The 16,491-nt window shown below is 56.6% G+C and overlaps 1 long non-coding RNA gene across 1 annotated transcript; it reads left to right on the top strand.

Moving 5' to 3' along the window:
* Positions 1–4,117: 4,117 nt before the first annotated feature.
* Positions 4,118–10,492, top strand: LOC103558638 (uncharacterized). Its single transcript, XR_546786.2, has 5 exons — positions 4,118–4,198; positions 6,309–6,558; positions 7,144–7,228; positions 8,849–8,997; positions 10,188–10,492. It is a non-coding gene; the product is annotated as an uncharacterized lncRNA (long non-coding RNA).
* The last annotated feature ends 5,999 nt before the right edge of the window (positions 10,493–16,491 follow it).

The raw sequence follows: 16,491 nt of genomic DNA, 5'->3' as shown, positions 1-16,491 counted from the left end.
GGGAAGTCGAGAGGTCCCGCAGGCACAGTGAGGAATCACCGTGCAGTCAGGACCAGAACGGAACGGGGGCCTGTGGCCAAGCGGGACTGGCTGAGTGTTGGGGATCTTTGGACTGCACAGTTCCCATGAGGAGTGGCATCGTTGGGCCTTCCTGAGAACAAACCTTATGTTCTTGTTCACCTCTGCCCTCAGCCTGGGTCCTGAGAGCACTTGGCAACAGGGCTGCCCTCCATGGCCTCCTGGGGGTGGGCCACGCCTTCAAGAGGGCAGGTTGAAGGTGGTTTTCACATTGCTGGCAATGAATGGCCTTTATAAACTCGGGAGATAAAGGCGCAGCTGGAATGATATAAAGGAAGTACAGGTACGTTTTTCAAGGACTGGGGTCCATTGGTCCCCCAGACAGGTGATATTCAAAATATTTACCAACCAGCATGGCTCAGGCCCTGAGCAATCAGTGGAGGAGCTAGATGCAACTAGATGTGGGGTGGGGGTGTTACTGGTGCTCCATGTTAGCTCTGCCACCAGGACCCCACACTCCTGCGGCAGCACAGGAGAGAGCCCAGGAGGCTGCCATAGCTGGGCTGCTGCACTTGGCGTCCTTTGCGAGCCTGGGAAGGCCAAAATAAGGCCCCACTGCTTACGTGTGTGGCCTGGGGAGTCAGCATGCCTCCTCCCACTGGGGCACTGCGGTGGAGGGACAAGGGGCCTTCTTGTACCGATGTCTGGACCCTCCCAAGCTGGCAGCGAAACTGGGGAAGCCAAGAGACAGCCACAGGCTCAGGGCACTGCCTAGTGCAGAAGACGACGGCCTTTGCCCTGGACAGCCTGGGAGTGACACTCTCCTCCAGCCTCTCGCTTCTGATCACTCGGCCCTGGACGCCCTTCCCTTGAGCTGCCTCCGAGTGGCTCCCCAGCTGGCTGAAGCCCACACGAATCAAAAGTGGCAACATGTTCAGCTGGGGAAGTCACCCTTTCTTGCTAGGGAAGTGCTTTTCTAACTGAGGCGGGCTAGGGTCTCAACTGCCAACTGATAAGCCAGCTTTTCTGGGACCTCCTTTGTGTGGCTGGGAGATCTGGCTGGACCTGCCCCCTCAGCACCGGTCCCCGAGGAGGCAGCTCCCACTCAGAGGCTGGACTGGGCACTTTGGGGCATTTTCTACTCAAATTCCCCATCCTGAGTTTCCCGGCCTCTACCTGCCTCTTCTCCACCTGCTGGGCCTTAGGAAGTGCCAACCAACCCATGAGCTGTGTAAAGTGCACGATGACGTTACAGGATTGGACGGAAATCCCTGGGTCCAAACTGCCAAACAGGCGAGTGAAACAGTGATGCTGCCTGGCATGGCGCTGTGCCTGGCACAGGGCGACAGCCTGAAGTGGGACCTCCTGTCAGGCCCCTGCCTGATTCTCAGGGCTCAGGGTTACAACCCTTTCCTGTCAGGTCACCCCACTGCTGGCCCCACCCCAGCCGTGTGAGCTGCTCTGGGCTCCTGTGGCCCCACAAAGACCCCAGAGTCCAGGCTGGGCCCGCCCCCCACAGCCTCCGTGTGACCTCTAGCTCCCACGTGTCCTCACAGGTGGCCCCTTTGCTCTGAGCCTGCAGTCCCCAATTCTGTCCCTGACTGGGGCCTCAGGCGCCCCCAGCCCCTCTATTCTCAGCCCTTCATCACCCCAAGCTTAAGTCCTCTGCCTGGGAGCGCCCTGTCCACCAGCCCCGTGTCCTGCCTGGATACCACCACCGCCCTGAACTGTCTCTCCGCCTCCCCTTTGGCTGCCTTTTGGCCCGTTTCATCACTCAGCAGCCAGAGTGGAACATCTCAAGCATCCATCAGACCACAACACAGCCCTGCAGAGTTCAAAAGCTTCCCAGCAGCCGTGGAACAGAGCACAGGGCCCTGTGAGCTAGATGCTGCCTGCCTGTCTGTCCTCATCTCCTGCTGCCTGCCTCGCTCCTCCCTCCAGCCACACTGGCCTCGGGGCTATTTGACACGCCAGGCTCACAGCCACCATGGGGCCTTCGCCCTGGCTGTCCCCTTGGCCTGTCTTGAGGTCTTCCTCGCGCCCTTGCTTCACGCGAGTCCCTGCTCAAATGTCACCTTTGGAGGACTTCCCTGTCCTGCCTGCCTCTCCAGTCACTCTCGGCTCCTCTCTGTGCTCTATTCTCCGTGGCACTGATCACCTGACACAATACCGTCTGTAATGTCACCTCTGTTTTCACGATCTTTTGCTGCTGTCTTGCTGGTGCCTGGCACAGTGCCTGGCCCACTTTAGCTATCATTTAGTAAACTACTTATTTGTAAATACTTAATATTTATATTAAATATTTAGTAAATAATAAATAGCCATTTAGTAAATACATAATTGTTCAACGAATGAATGAATGAATACACACTCCTGTTTCCCTCCCAACGGGCATGAAGTTCCATGCTCACTCCATGCTCGAGGGCAGTAAGCATTGTGGGGTGGGAGTCATGGGGCCAGGCTTCTTGATTCACTGTGTGACCCTGAGTGAGTCATATAGCGGCTGATTTCTAGTTGTAGGAATAGTGAATGAGAAAGTATTTAACTATATAGACATAAAACTCTGAATGAGGTATAAACTGGGTTTGAATCCTGGCTCCACCACCTGCCAGCTGTGTGACCTTGGGCAATGTACCTAACCTCTCTGTGCTTCTGTTTCCTCATCTTTGAAATGGGACTAAAACAGCTCCGTTGAATCAGTCAGGTTCTTGGTCTCAATCCAGAATCCTAATGGGCTACGAGGGTTCTCTCACAGGCTCAAAAGGAAGGTGGAGAGCCCAAAACCAAGCTGAGCAGGCCACAGGAAAAAAAATCCTCTGGAACGTGCTCCTGGCACAGCCAGCTCTGGACCTTGGGGCCACAGACCCTGCCGGCCTTCCCTGAGGAGACAGACTCCCAGGTGGGTGCCTCTGACGGCTGAGGCTCAGGTCCCAGCCAGGCCAGGAAGCAGACGGAGGCTGGCCCCAGGTCCCATGGAGGGGAGCCCATCCCAGCGCAGGCCGGGGCTGCGTGAGGGTTAAGGCTTCATGCAGAACTCTCGTGCCCCGCTGGTGGCAACCCTGGGAAGGTGTCTGGTGGAATCCACTGGAGTTAGCATATGCTCTCCTACCACCCAGTGGTGCCAAATGGGTGCGTGTGTCCACCAGAAGGTGTGGGCGACAATGTCGATGGCAGCGCTATGCAGAATGGCCCCAACCGGAAAACACAAAGTGCCCGTCCACAGTGGATGCTCGAGAAAAGAAGCACCTGGAACTCTATACAGCCGTGAGAAAGCAAACCACAGCCCCGGAGCCACCGCGGATAACTGACCAACACGCCACAGGGAAGAAGCCAGCGCGACGCCAGGTCAGCCGTGTGAGGTTGCACCCCGCTCAAAGCCGGGTACAAGGAGCGGGCACTGTCAGAAGCCAGGAGGGGGTCCCTCGAAGGATGAAGACAGAGCGTCGGGGGCTGTGAACGGTCACTCTCCTGATCTGGGCACCGGCGGGCCCTCGTGTCCACTTTGTGAAGCGTCCTTGAGTTCTTCACTTACGAGTCCGTATTTTCCTCTAGGCTGGTTACGCTTCAATAAAAGTAACAAAAGGGTTTAAGAAAAAAACTAATCCATGGGAAGCGTTTGGGGTTGTGCCCAGCCCGTGGTGGGAGCTGAATCAATGTTAGGTCCTTGTTGCCACCCGTGTCCTGTCGCTGGTGGGTCTCTCTCACCCTCCACTCCCCCTCCCCATCCCCCAGGCTGGAAGAGACCCCAGCGTTGGCGGCCCTCAGATCTGTGTGCAGACAGAGCAGGTGCCGCCAGCCCAGGGCTCCCGGCCCTTGTGGAGCTGGGGACAGACTCCTGGGTCAGCACTTCAGCTCATTCATCAGGGAATCGGCCAGTTACCTTAGGGCCAGGAGGGGAGCAAGTCCTCAGATGAAGGGCTGGCGAGCAGCTGAGAGCAGGCGTGGACACAGGGCAGGTTATGGAAGCCAGGCCCCGTGAGCCGGGCATGGGCCGGAGTCCGTCCTGAGGATGGCAGGAAGCCAGTGTGCGTCTGGGGCGGGGGGGGGGGGGGCGTGGGGGGCACAAGGGAGGGTGGTCACGTGTCCAGTTGTGCCCCCTGGCTTTGGTGTGGAGAATGAGTGAAAAGGGAGAAAAACAAATTCCAGGAGCCCGATTAGGAGCTTTGGTGGCCGAGAGCAGGTCAGGGTGGGACGTGGAGATGGGGAGAAGTGGAGGACTGGTGGGACATTCTGGGGTTAGAAGGGCCAGGGCCTGGGGGTTGGCGTCCAGAGGGGACAGAGGCGTGGGAAGGGTGAGGCAGGCCCCGCCCAGGGTGGGGCAGCCTGTGGACACAGGGCCCTGCTCCGTGGGTCCAGGAGGAGCAGGATGGGGGCGGGCTGAGAGTCAGGTTTGGGAGCAGAGTAGGAAGATCCGAGAGCCGTGGGCAAAGCCTGTGGAGGTTGGTCAGGGAGGGAAGGGGAGCCGTGTGCAGAGAGCTGTGTGCAGGGAGGCCGCCAGGTTGGGGAGGGTGGGCCCTGCCCGGAGGGTTTCTGCAGCTCAGTGGAAGGTCGGGCAGGGGTGACAAGGGGTGGTACACAGAGTGGGCTGGGGCCAAGGATGACAGATGCGGGGCCTGGAGGGCTGAGCTAGTCCGTAAATTTCCAAAACAGTGACCTGGGCAATGGTAAATGGGGGTCCCTGGCCTCTGGGGAGGAGGGACCGCAGTCCAGGGTGCTGTGCCTGAGACCACAGGGTGGGTCCTGTGTGGAGCCCTTGTGCGGTCTCCAACGCATCGAAGGGGCTGAGCAGCAATGACAATAACAACAGTGACAGCAGCTGTGCTAGACTCTACGACTGCTCGGCTGTCTGTTGGCTCTCGGGGGGGCCTGGCGCTCCCCTCACCTTTGACGTCAGGCTTGGCTGCCTGCTTGCTTTGCTCAATGCCCTGAGCATGAGCGAGTTGCCCCACTTCTAAGAAGAAACTTCTAGAGTCACGGGAAGGTGCTGCTGTGTTTACTTCTCTCTGCTGGGAGACCAGCCGTGTCCCAGATGAGGGCGGTTCCTTTAACCTGGGTCACGGGGTGGAGCTGACTTGGTGCAGAGCTGCATCCAACCCATGGCAGACACGTCGTGTGAACAAGAAAGAAACCTTGTTGTAGGCCGCTAGGATTCGGGAGCTGTTTGTCACTGCAGCATAACACAGCCTCAGCTGACCGCTACAGCGACGCCCGGACTTGCGTGTTACCTCTGCCCCAGGCACCGTGAGGTTAATCCTAAAACAACTCTGCCAGCAAAAGCAGCAAAGGGGCACACCGTGTTATTCCACGTATATAAAATTCTAGACAACGTAAACTAGTCTATAGTGACAGGAAGCAGATCAGTGGCTGCCTAGGGACCGGGTAGGGAAGAGGGGGGCCAGAGGGAGGGACTGAAAGGGGCACAAGGACTCTTTTGGGGTGATGGATCTAATTGTGGAGACAGTTTGTCACAGCCAGGACACAGAGCCTGACACTTAACAGCCACTGACCACACCCCAAAATTATCCCCAAAATTACCAGTGATGGACATGGGGTCTGGCCTAACCCTTTCCTGAAACCTCCGGCCGGGTGCAGACCCAGGCCCCCCAGAAGCCTGGAATGGGCTTCGGTGACCACCAGGCCCATGGCCCCACTTCTCCCGTGGACAGCCAGTCTCGGGGGCCACGTCCTGTGCAGATCTGAGTGCCAGGGAGAGGACAGACCTGTCTCCTGTGACCTCAGCCAAGGCAGGTGGGCCTCTTCTCAAAAGAGCCTGGGGCCATGCTGGGCTGGTGGAGGCCTCAGCCTCCAGAGGGCTCCAAGGAGGCCAGTTCCAGGAATGCTGCAGCCTGAGGGTCCCCTAGGTCCCTGAGCTGGAAGGCGCCAGCCTGTCTGGTGTCTGGGGTTTCACAGAAGGGAATTCTAGAAATGGTCTCAGGCTGTCGGAGCTAGAGGAGGAAGCTCCGGGAGGTGAGAGGAGATGAAACAGGTCTCCAGGGCCCAGGAGGGTGAGGCCCCCAAGGTGGGTGGAAGGACGTCTTGATTTTCTCTCTGATGCTGGAGGTGGGGGAGGCTGTGATGCGGGTGCGGGGTGAGAGGTGGCCTGCTCTAGGTGAGCCAGGTGGGGAGGGGACGGAGGCTGGCCCGGGAGAGGCCTAGGGGCTGAGGAAGACTGCAGGGCCCTGCTGGGTGAGGTGGTTGAGTGGTGGCCCTGGAGAAGATATGTCCCCGTCCTAACCCCCAGAGCCAGCGAATGGGGGTTCATTTGGGAAGAGGGTGTTTGTGTCATCAAGTTAAGGATCTGGGACGAGATCATCTTGGAGTGCTCGGGCGAGCCCCAACGCCTGGTACAAGCGTCTTTGTAAGAGATGCACAGCGGAGAAGCCCACATCACCACGGAGGCAGAGGTGGGAGTGCTGCAGCCACAGGCCACGACGCCTGGCACCCCCAGGAGCTGGCAGAGGCACGGAACGACCTGCCCCGCAGGCTCCGCCGGGAGCGTGGCCCTGACAACCCTGGGTTTCAGACTTCTGGCCCCAGACGGTAAGAGGATGACTTTCTGTGTCTAAGCTGTTGGTTTGTGGTAATTTGTCATGGAAGCTCTGGAAACGATCCAGTGGGTGAAGATGGGCGCATTACAGACCTCTCTCCCCTGCTTGGGGCTGCGCCTCCGGCCAGGAGGCTCACAGGCTGGCAGCCCGGGCATCGAGGGGGAGCCAGGGACCGGGGCTGCCGGGTGGAGGGGCTCAGGCTTGGCGGGCAGAGGTGGGCCTGCAGAGGTGATGGGAGGAAAGACGGGGGCAGAGGCCGGGAGCTCAGAGGAGGGTGGGAGAGCTGGTCCAGGAGGGGCACCCAGCGAAGGGCATTTCAGGTGGGGCACTTTCCAAAGATGGCAGGGCCTGGGAAGGGACCCGGGAGGGATGGCAGAGGAGGCAAGGGGGGCTGCCCCAGAGCCGAGGATTCCTGGGGAGTGGGGCTGATGCCTCTAGGGAGGGGCACGGCCAGAGGGGCCATGCCAACTGGTTGAGGACAGACCCTTCTCAGACGGCGTCCTGGAGTGTGTTGCTGGGGGCTTTCGTGGGCGGCCCTTGGTAACCCTGTGCACGTTTTCTCGTTTCATTCCCACAGCAGCTCTCTGAGGGATTGTCCCCGTTTGACAGTGAGGAGGTGAAGGCTTGGGGTCCGTCACCACCTGGGGTCAGTTGCCCAGCGTGTAAGTGTCAGACCCCGAGGGGAAGCCATGTGTCCGACTGCAAAGCTGGCCTCCTACTGAGCGCAGTGCGGGGGGCAGTCCATGCACGGGTGGGGGGCTGCTGAGGGAGCCGAGGATGGAGCCTGGCAAGGGGTGCAGGGTCACTCTGCCTTCCTGCCCAGCCTGGCCTGTCCCTCCTTCTCACCCTGCCTCGGGGCCCTCTGTCCCTCCTGCTGGGCTCCGGGTCCCTTCTGTCTCTTCCACGGCTGGGACCCCGCTGAGCCCAACGTCACATCAGCAGGCCCTTTCCCTCTTCCTGCCTGCCCAAGAGGGATCGCTCTAAAAGCTGCTCTTTGTCCTCCTTTTTTCGAAAAATGTGTTTTTAATTAATTTTATAATAAAACCCAAACTGAATTCTTGAAAACAACAGCCAGGAGAAATAATAAAAACATCTCAGCTCCAGGAAGCCCTGACCCAGCTCCGCCCACCGCAGCCCCAGCAGCAGCTCTAGCTGCCTCCTGCTCTCCCTCCCCGAGCCTGCCTCCGCCCCAGTTCCCAGCCCCCGGGCCTAAACATCCCGGAACAGCCCCCTCCTCCAAGCGCTCGGTCCCCGCCCTGCCCCCTCCCACCTGCCCGCGCTGCCTCCCATCTGACTCCCCTCCAAGCTGGTCCCCAAACCGTCCCCAGAGGCTGACTCTAAACGGCAACTGTGACTCCATCAGTGCCCTTTCCTCCACGTTCTCCACCCTTAACTCCGTAGCCGGGCATCCCAGCTTTGGAGGTCCAGTCCTCATGCCCGGCCACGCCCCTGACCCCCTGCCTTTGCGTGTGCTGGTCCATCCGCTTGGGACCCCCTTCCTCCACCTGCCCAGGAGACCTCCTGCTCACTGTCGTGACAGTCGTGTGGGGCTTGGTTTATCTGTTCACCTGATAAGTGCCAACTCTGGTGCTATGCCCTGGGCATGGCAAAAACAGGGCAGACCCAGCCCTGGCACCCTCGAGTTTGTGATCCCTGCTGCCATTGCCCAGGTAGATCGTGAGTCCCCCAGGACTGGGACCGCCTGGCTCCCCAGAGCCGAGCTCGGTGCCACACGCAGTATGTGCTCCTTAAATGTTTCTTGACTGACTGACAGACCAAATGAGTGAATGAATAATCATAACCCTTTCCCTCTTCACTGTCTCCCTGCTCCTGGGCAGGGGCTGCGTTGGCCTGAGTTGAGTCACCTGCTCACAGGAGGTGCTCAGTCCTAGGACACACTGCTCCCCTGGGAGAGGGAGGAGCGAGTAGGGAAGGGGGCAGTGAGGGGTGAGGAAACTGAGGGCTCTGGGTCCTCAGGGCTGGGAGCCCAGGAGTCTGCAGCCCTCTCCCTTCTACTCCCAACTATTTCTGAACTCACGGGGAGAGGTGGCCTGTCCCCAAGGGCCTCCAGCTCAGAGGAGGGGATTCCAGGGAGGCTGGCTGAGCTCCTCCAGCTGGTCCCTGCCCTTCCCTGAGGTCCAGCCCTCTCCCCAGCTCTGCCCACGCATCGAGCTCAGAGCAGGTGCAGGGGCACTGAGGGCCCCACGTGGTGCAGGCAGGGCCTGGCCCCTACTGTCTCCCCCTTCCCAATGCTTTCTTGTCTGCTTTTCTTTTTTAAATAGTATTTTAATGGTTTGGTGGTCGCTGCAGAAATAGTATACGTTTGTTCCATCAGTTTGAAGCAGACACCAGTGCCTAAGGATGAATGGTCGTCTCTGGAATCCCACCGCATCAAGTCGACCTGAGCCCCATCTGGGTAATCATTTGGCAGGTGCGTTTCCGCTCCATCCCAACACTTGTGACACGACACGGTGTGCGTGCACCGAGTCCTTGGGAAGGTGGGATACTAGGAAATGCGTTACTTTGACACTTGCTTTTTGCACTTAAAAATATACTATGGACATCACCCCAAGGTAATGCATCCAGAGTTAACTCTTTCTCTCTAACTGCTGTGTAGTGCTTCCTGGGGGCGTGTAATTGTTTAAATGGCACGCTATGGACACCTCGGCCTTTTCCCCCGTGTGACAAGGACTGTTGCACTAAACGTCCTGCTACTCTTCCTTAAGTTCTGGTTGGGTTCCCCCTGGGCTTAGGACAAATTCCCCACCACGGGGTCACGGGATCAAAGGGTATGCGCATTTCCATTTTTAACAGATCTTGCCATTTTACTGCCTCAAGTGCTCAGAGCATTCACAAGCGCTCCCGGCCCGTGCGTGCCGCTGCCCCTGCCCTGGCCGCCCTAGATGTTCGCTCTCACTTGTCTACACCTGTGCCAGTGTCGTGGGCAAAAGCTGGCGGCGCATTCTTCTGAAACTGTGTTTCCTAAATACGACTAAGGTTGAGCAACTTTTCATGTGTCAACTGGCCTCTTTTATTTCCTCTCCTGTGACTTTTTTTTTTGTTTTTTTGAGGAAGAATAGCCCTGAGCTAACATCTGCCGCCAATCCTCCTCTTTTTGCTGAGGAAGACTGGCCCTGAGCTAACATCTGTGCCCATCTTCCTCTACTTTATATGTGGGATGCCTGCCACAGCACGGCTTGCCAAGTGGTGCCGTGTCCACACCCGGGATCCAAACCGGCGAACCCCGGGCCACCAAAGCGGACCATGCGCACTTAACCACTGCGCCACCAGGCTGGTCCCCCTCTTCCGTGACTTTTTGAATCTAATCCTTTGCCCAGTTTTCAACTGTGGTGTCTTTGTTTTTAAAAATTACCTTATAGGACCAGTTTGAACATTATTGATATTGACAAATAAAAAGGGCAAGCAATAGGATATATTGGAGTATATGAGGAAGCCATTTGGTATAAACCTAATTCAGCCTGACTTTGTTTTTCCAAAACGGCCTGACTCTGGCCATTGAGCATGTACTGTATATCTGCTTAGACATTTTGAGATAAAGGTGCAACTCCCCTCCCCCTCCCAACGTTGGTATCTCCTTAAAGATTAAGTATCTTTCTTTAGGCTGGGAACTGATTGCAGCGCTCATCTGTGACCTCCCGGCTCGAGGCAACACACCTGCCACTCTGCGGCGTTCACTGAGATGGCAGACCTATCTGTCGTTTCCATCAATCGCTGTGCTGACGGAGCAGCCTCGTGACTATTGTGGGAGGGACATTTCAATCATATGTGAAACACCCTCTTTGAGGGTATGTAACCACACTGTGTACCCCACTTGTTTGGAGTGCTCTGTTCCTTTGTGGAAAGACTCTCCCGGGTTATAATCCTCAGATTTAAGCTCAGAATAAACTCACCAACATTTTCATTTATAGATTGGTTATGGATTATTTTCATCGACAATATTAATCCTTTGTTATATGTGTTGCAAATATTATACTCCAGGGTAACAGTTGACTTTTGCTATACGGAAGTTTCTATATACTTAAATAATTTTTTAACTTCTTATTGTGGAAATTTTAAAACATACTCAAAAGGAGTAGCAATAGCATGATGGACTGCCCCCTCGCCCACCTCCCAGCTCCAGCCGTGACGGAGATGAGGCAGCTTTGCACCCACTGTGAAGCTCCCTGTCAGCCTTGCTTGTGGTGGCTTTTGCAATCCGGAGGTGGTTGCTGGTGCGTAGTCGAGTTTCTCAGTCTTTCCTTTTGTGGCTTCTGAGCTTCATATGCTACTCAGAAAGGTCTTCCCTCTCCACGATTATTAACCAAACCAAGGCAAACAGGTTCTTCTAGTCCTCTTAAAATATGACTTCTTATTTTTGCAATGGTGGCGTGGCAGTCTTCCATGTGGAGGGCCGTCGTTTATTGACCCAGCCCTCATTCCTGAACACGAGCTGGCTTTGATTCCCCTCTGTTGTAAGTCACGCTGTACTGAGCAGCCAGGCTGACTTCTGCCTCCTCACCGGGATTATTTCAAAGCAAACCCCAGACATCAAATCATTTCATCCACAAACACAAGACCTTAAAACCTTTTCTATCATAAAATCTGTTAATCCTCTGGTCTTTTTGTCTTGCACTTTCAATCTTATTTATATTTTGAATAGACAGCCTATTCACAGGGTTCAACACTCAGAAGAACAAAAGAATACACTGAAGACTTCGTTCTCCAGCTGCCCAGGTCCTTCCCTGGGAAATGACCAGTGTTACCAGCGTCTTGTGTATCTTTAGGGTCATTATATACACATATAAAAGCGAATTATGTGCTTTCCCCCTTTCAAAATACAATAGCTAAGCTACTTGAACAATGATCTGCGCTCAGGTTTTGTTACTTAACAACATGCCTTGGAGGTTGTTTCATAGGGAGCATCCTAGTTCTTTTTTCTAGCTCCATCCCTCCCCTTGCGTGGATGTGGAGCGGAGTTCAGCTGCCCCATCTCGACTGGCGCACATTTGGCTGCCTTCCAGCATGGACAGTGTTGCAGGGACGAGCCCTGTACACACACCGTTTCGCTCTTGTGTGTGAGGGTGTCTGCAGGGTCAGTTTCTGGGGGCGGAAGTGCCGGCTCAAGGCGGGCACGTGTTCACGATGGATGGACGGTGCCAACTGGTCTCTGGCAGCTGAGTCAGTTTACACACTGGCCAGTAGAGCAGGAGTGCTCCTCCTCCTGCTCTTGCAAATGGCGCGTGTCACCATGTTTTTAATCTCCACTGATCTGGTAAGTGAAGAACAGTATGCTAGGAGACATACTTTTCAATTGTCTTTTTAAGAGCGTTATTGTGCATCTTTTCACGTGTTTAAGGGCCCATTTGAATTTCCCCTTTTCCAGTAATTGTTTCTTCATAGCCTTTGCCCATTTTCCTCCATTTGAGTCATAGTTGGTTCATTTTTAAATGACTTCTGGGAACTCTTTATATATTAGAGAAATCAGCCCTTTGCCTACGTTATGAGTTGCAGTTTCTCCCCAGTTTAAAGTTTTTCTTTTGACTTGGCTTGTGGTAGTTTTTGCGATGCAGAAATTTTTATTTTTTTATGTAGGCACATTTATCAATCTTTTCTTTTGAGGCTTCAGGTTTTGTGTGATACCTAGGAAGGCCTCCCCACTCCGGGATCTTTATTTTTTCATTCTCCGGGGTTTCACTGAGTATTACAAAACATGGTCTGCTTTTCACGTGGGATGGCCCATAATCAGGTGGGGAGACCACCCTTCATTTAACCAGTCCCCCACAGCTGAACATTTAGGCTATTTCTGATTTTCCTGAATTACAAACAACACAGCAGTGGAAAGCCTCGTCCGTAAATATTCTGTTTTATTAGGTTACGTTCCCAACAGTGACCCTCATTCCTTTCCCCAAATGGCCCTCCAGAAAGTCGGGCTGCACTTCCGCCTCAGGGCACATTTATGCCTCTTAAAATGCCCTTGGAGCCCAAGGCAGAGAGGCGAGAACCCAGGGGGAATACTCCCTCCCGGCCTGCTTGCACCTTTCCTGGCTTGTGAGCCACAGAGGGGATTGTGTCCAAGATGCTGGCGGAGGGGGCCAGCAGGAGGAGCCTGGAGGGGGAGCAGGGAAACCCGGAATAGCCGCTGGGGTCTCACTCAGAGCCTCCTTTACTCGGAATTCTGTACTCCAGTCAGCTTGTGCCTGGCTTTAGGAGCAAGGCAACACATGCAGAAGGGGGTAAGGCTGCTCCTGAGAGGCCCCGGGGCCCCTGTAGTTTCCAAAGGAGGAGCCAGTACGAGCAGAGTAAAAGCATCAGTCAGAAAACAGCCTGGACCACTCAGCGCAGGGCTGAGCCGTCCCACAGGTCCCAGCAATGACGAGGAGGAGCACATTCGACTGGGCCATCTCTGAATTTGCTTCGAAACCTGAGATTCTGAAGGCATCGTGAACGTTGTGGCTTCCCAATAACACCCCCTCCCCAAAGAGGCCTCTCCCCGTGTCGACGAAAATAGTCCATAACCAATCTATAAATGAAAATGTGGGTGAGTTTATTCTGAGCTTAAATCTGAGGATTATAACCCGGGAGAGTCTTTCCACAAAGGAACAGAGCACTCCAAACAAGTGGGGTATACAGGGTGGTTATATACCCTCAAAGAGGGTGTTTCACATATGATTGAAATGTCCCTTTTACAATAGTCACGAGGCTGCTCCGTCAGCATAGCGATTGATGGAAACAGCAGATAGGTCTGCCGTCTCAGTGACCGCCGCGGGGTGGCAGATGTGTTGCCTTGGGCTAGGGGGTCACAGATGAGCGCTGCAATCGGTTCCCAGCCTAAAGAAAGATGCTTAATCCCCAAGGAGATGCCAACGTTGGGAGGGGGAGAGACGTTGCACCTTTATCTCAAGGGCCTTTGCTCTTGCCATAGGGACTCTCTAAAGCAGATATACAATGCATGCTCAACGGCCTCCTTCAGGCCGTTTTGGAAAGACAAGGTCAGGGCGAATGAGGTCCACACAAAATGGCTTCCTCATATACTCCAATATATCCTATTACTTGCCATTTTTATTTGTCACCTGAATCCGCAGAATCTGAGACTCTGTTAGGCTGTGTGGCAAAGGGGAATTGGAAGTTGCCGATGGAACCAAAATTGTTCATTTTAAACCCTAAAATAGGGAGATTATCTTGGACTATCTGAATAGACACTATGTAATCAGAAAGATTCTTTAAAGCAGAAGCAGGAGGGCTGGCCCCGTGGCCGAGTGGTTAAGTTCCCGCTCGCTCCGCTGCAGGCGGCCCAGTGTTTCGTTGGTTCTAATCCTGGGCGCGGACATGGCACTGCTCATCAAACCACGCTGAGGCAGCGTCCCACATACCACAACTAGAAGAACCCACAACGAGAAATATACAACTATGTACCGGGGGGCTTTGGGGAGAAAAAGGAAAAAATAAAATCCTAAAAAAAAAAAAAAAAAAAATTCTAACAACAACAACAAAAAAAAAGCAGAAGCAGGAGGCAGAGAGGGTTCCGTCGGAGTGATTCAAAGTCAGAGAGACTGCATGGGCCGTGCGGCTTCTGAAAACGGTGGGGCCACAAGCCCAGGAGTGTGGGCTGCCTCTGGAAGCTGGAAAAGGCAAAGAAAGGATGCTCCCCAGAGCCTCCAGCAGGAAGCCTGGGGACGCTCTTGACTTGAGCCCAGTGAGACCCGTTCTGGACCTGACTGACAAAGCTGCACGAGGATAAATGTACACGGTTTCAATTTGTGTTAGCTCCTCACGGCAGCCTAGGAGATGACCACAAACAGGATCCAGCACTGCGCAGAAAGGGGCCCAGAGCGGAGGAGTCCTTGTCCCGGGGCGCGGCCTCTGGAAGCAGGATCCGCGTGAGAGGCACAAACCTCTAGCTCGGGTCTGTTTTTCACTCGGTCCCGCCGCACGTCTACCTTTTTAATGCTGAGCCCCAGGTATCCCGAAAGGTAAATTATGTCCCCTGGAGAGATTATTCAGTTAACCGGAGGATGCGTGGTTTCTTTTTCTGGGTGAACCCGGGCTCCTCCCCTCAACTCGAAGGGCGAGGTTCCATGCGCCTCCCACAGTGGCAGAAGCTGTCCAGATGTGGGGGACCGGAGCCCTGGGGCTGCAGCCACAGCGGGGCTCAGGGGCCACAGGGGAGCAGGAGCCCAGGTACCCCCACCTCCACCCCCACCCCGGGGGGCTCCGGGGAGGCTGCGGGCGGGCAGGCGCGGGGAATCGGGCGGCGCTTTGGTCGGGCGGCCTAGGAGCTGACCCCTGGAGGAGCGGTGGTCGGGTCAGGTTACTTCCCTTTACACAGTCGGGGAAGGAGGAGTCAGGTCCTGGTGGGGCAGTGGCGGTGGTTGGCCGGCTCCTCGTCCCGGGGAGGGGGCTCCGAGCGGCCGAGGTTGAGCACCCGGACGGCCACAGGCAAGTGGAGCGCGGCTCCGGGGGCTGCGGGGCGGGCGGGGCGGGCGGGGCGGGCGGGGGGCGCGGAGGCTGCGGGGCGGTCGGGCGGCGCCTGGGGCTGCGGGGCAGCTCGGGGGCGCCGGGGCTGCGGGCGGTCCGGGGGCGCCGCCGAGGCTCAGGAAGGGACCTGGACGCGAGCGTGTGCGGAGCCCCGACGTCTGCTGCCGACGCCCCCTCCCGCGTGGGCGCACCGAGTCCCACTGGGTGCGGTGAACTCTTGTGGCCAAGATCCCGCTCCAATGTCGCCGCCCGGGCAGCCCCCAGTGGGCCTGTCAGCGGTCAGGGGCCTCCCACATGGAGAAGCAGCCCCAGGGGCGGGGGCGCAGACCCTCTGGGGAGGAAAAATGGAGAGACCCCGCGGGTGCCGCGGACCCCGTCCCACTGGCATCTGAGGGGGTGGAGGACCGGTCGAGCCCGGGACCTCAGCGGCCGGGTTTTGTGGTTCGCGTGGTCAGAGCCCTGGTCCCATGCCGACCTGAGCGCCCACTGAGGCTTAGTCCCCGGGTCTCTAGACGCCCCGGGCTTCTCTGGGCCTCTGGTTGTTCACCTGCAAAAGGTGAGGCTCAGCCAGGGCCCCTGGGTCATTTGGTTCTGAGCAGGGGCAGCAGACCTGGGCCAGCAGGGGAACAAGAACAAGGATGAGGCCGAGAGGAAGTGGGGTTCCAGTCCACCAGAGACTGGCCGCCAGCCAGGGCAGCAGGCTGGGCAAGCCAGGCAACGCCCCCTCTCGACTCCTCCCTCCCGGCAGCGCGCTGGCATCCTGGGCCATGTCAGACCTCGGCCACCAACCCATGTCCTGAGGAGCCCTGGAATCTCAGGCTGGCCTATCGCAGGAAGGATGCTGGGAGAGCTGCTCTCATTTCACAGATGGGGTAACAGGCCCCCCAGTGGGAGGCAGCCCAGCGCCCTCTCCTGCTTCCCCGGGGGCCTTCTGGGCATGGGGCGCCAGCCCCTCATCACTCCCACAGCCCCTTAAGCCAAGTCCTCCAGCCCCTTTGCTTCAAGAGTTTTCTGGCTAGAGAATTCTGGGGAGCTGCGTGGGGGTCCCCGCTGGAAGGGGCTGAGGTGTTGGAATTGGGCCTAGTTCCTGGGCTTGTGGCTCTGGAGGAAGATCCGCGACCCTGTGCTGGGGGTTATTTGAGAGTCCAGGAGCGGGTGACAAGGACCGTGGGCCAGCTGCTCACACTGAGGCCCCTGGGTGCCTTTGTTCACACCAGCCCACAGCCATCACCCAGCCTGGGCCCCACCCGGGGAGCTGTCAGCAGAGATCCTGCAGTGGCTCTGGCTTCCCCCCCACCGGGAGGCAAGGGCCAGGGGTCCTCCACAGGCCTGTGTCTGGCAGCTCCCAGCGCTCCCCTGCTGATGAGAAGTTCTATTTCCCAAAACCACCTGCAGCTCCTGGGCCTGGTCTGGGGGTGTGGAGTTCCTGGCCCGTTTGCAGAGGTCCCAA

Source organism: Equus przewalskii, chromosome 1, assembly GCF_037783145.1.
Source record: "Equus przewalskii isolate Varuska chromosome 1, EquPr2, whole genome shotgun sequence".
In the NCBI taxonomy this organism is placed as follows: Eukaryota; Metazoa; Chordata; class Mammalia; order Perissodactyla; family Equidae; genus Equus; species Equus przewalskii.
The sequence above is the reverse complement of the archived record's forward strand: the minus strand, read 5'-3'. Positions and strand labels throughout refer to the sequence as shown.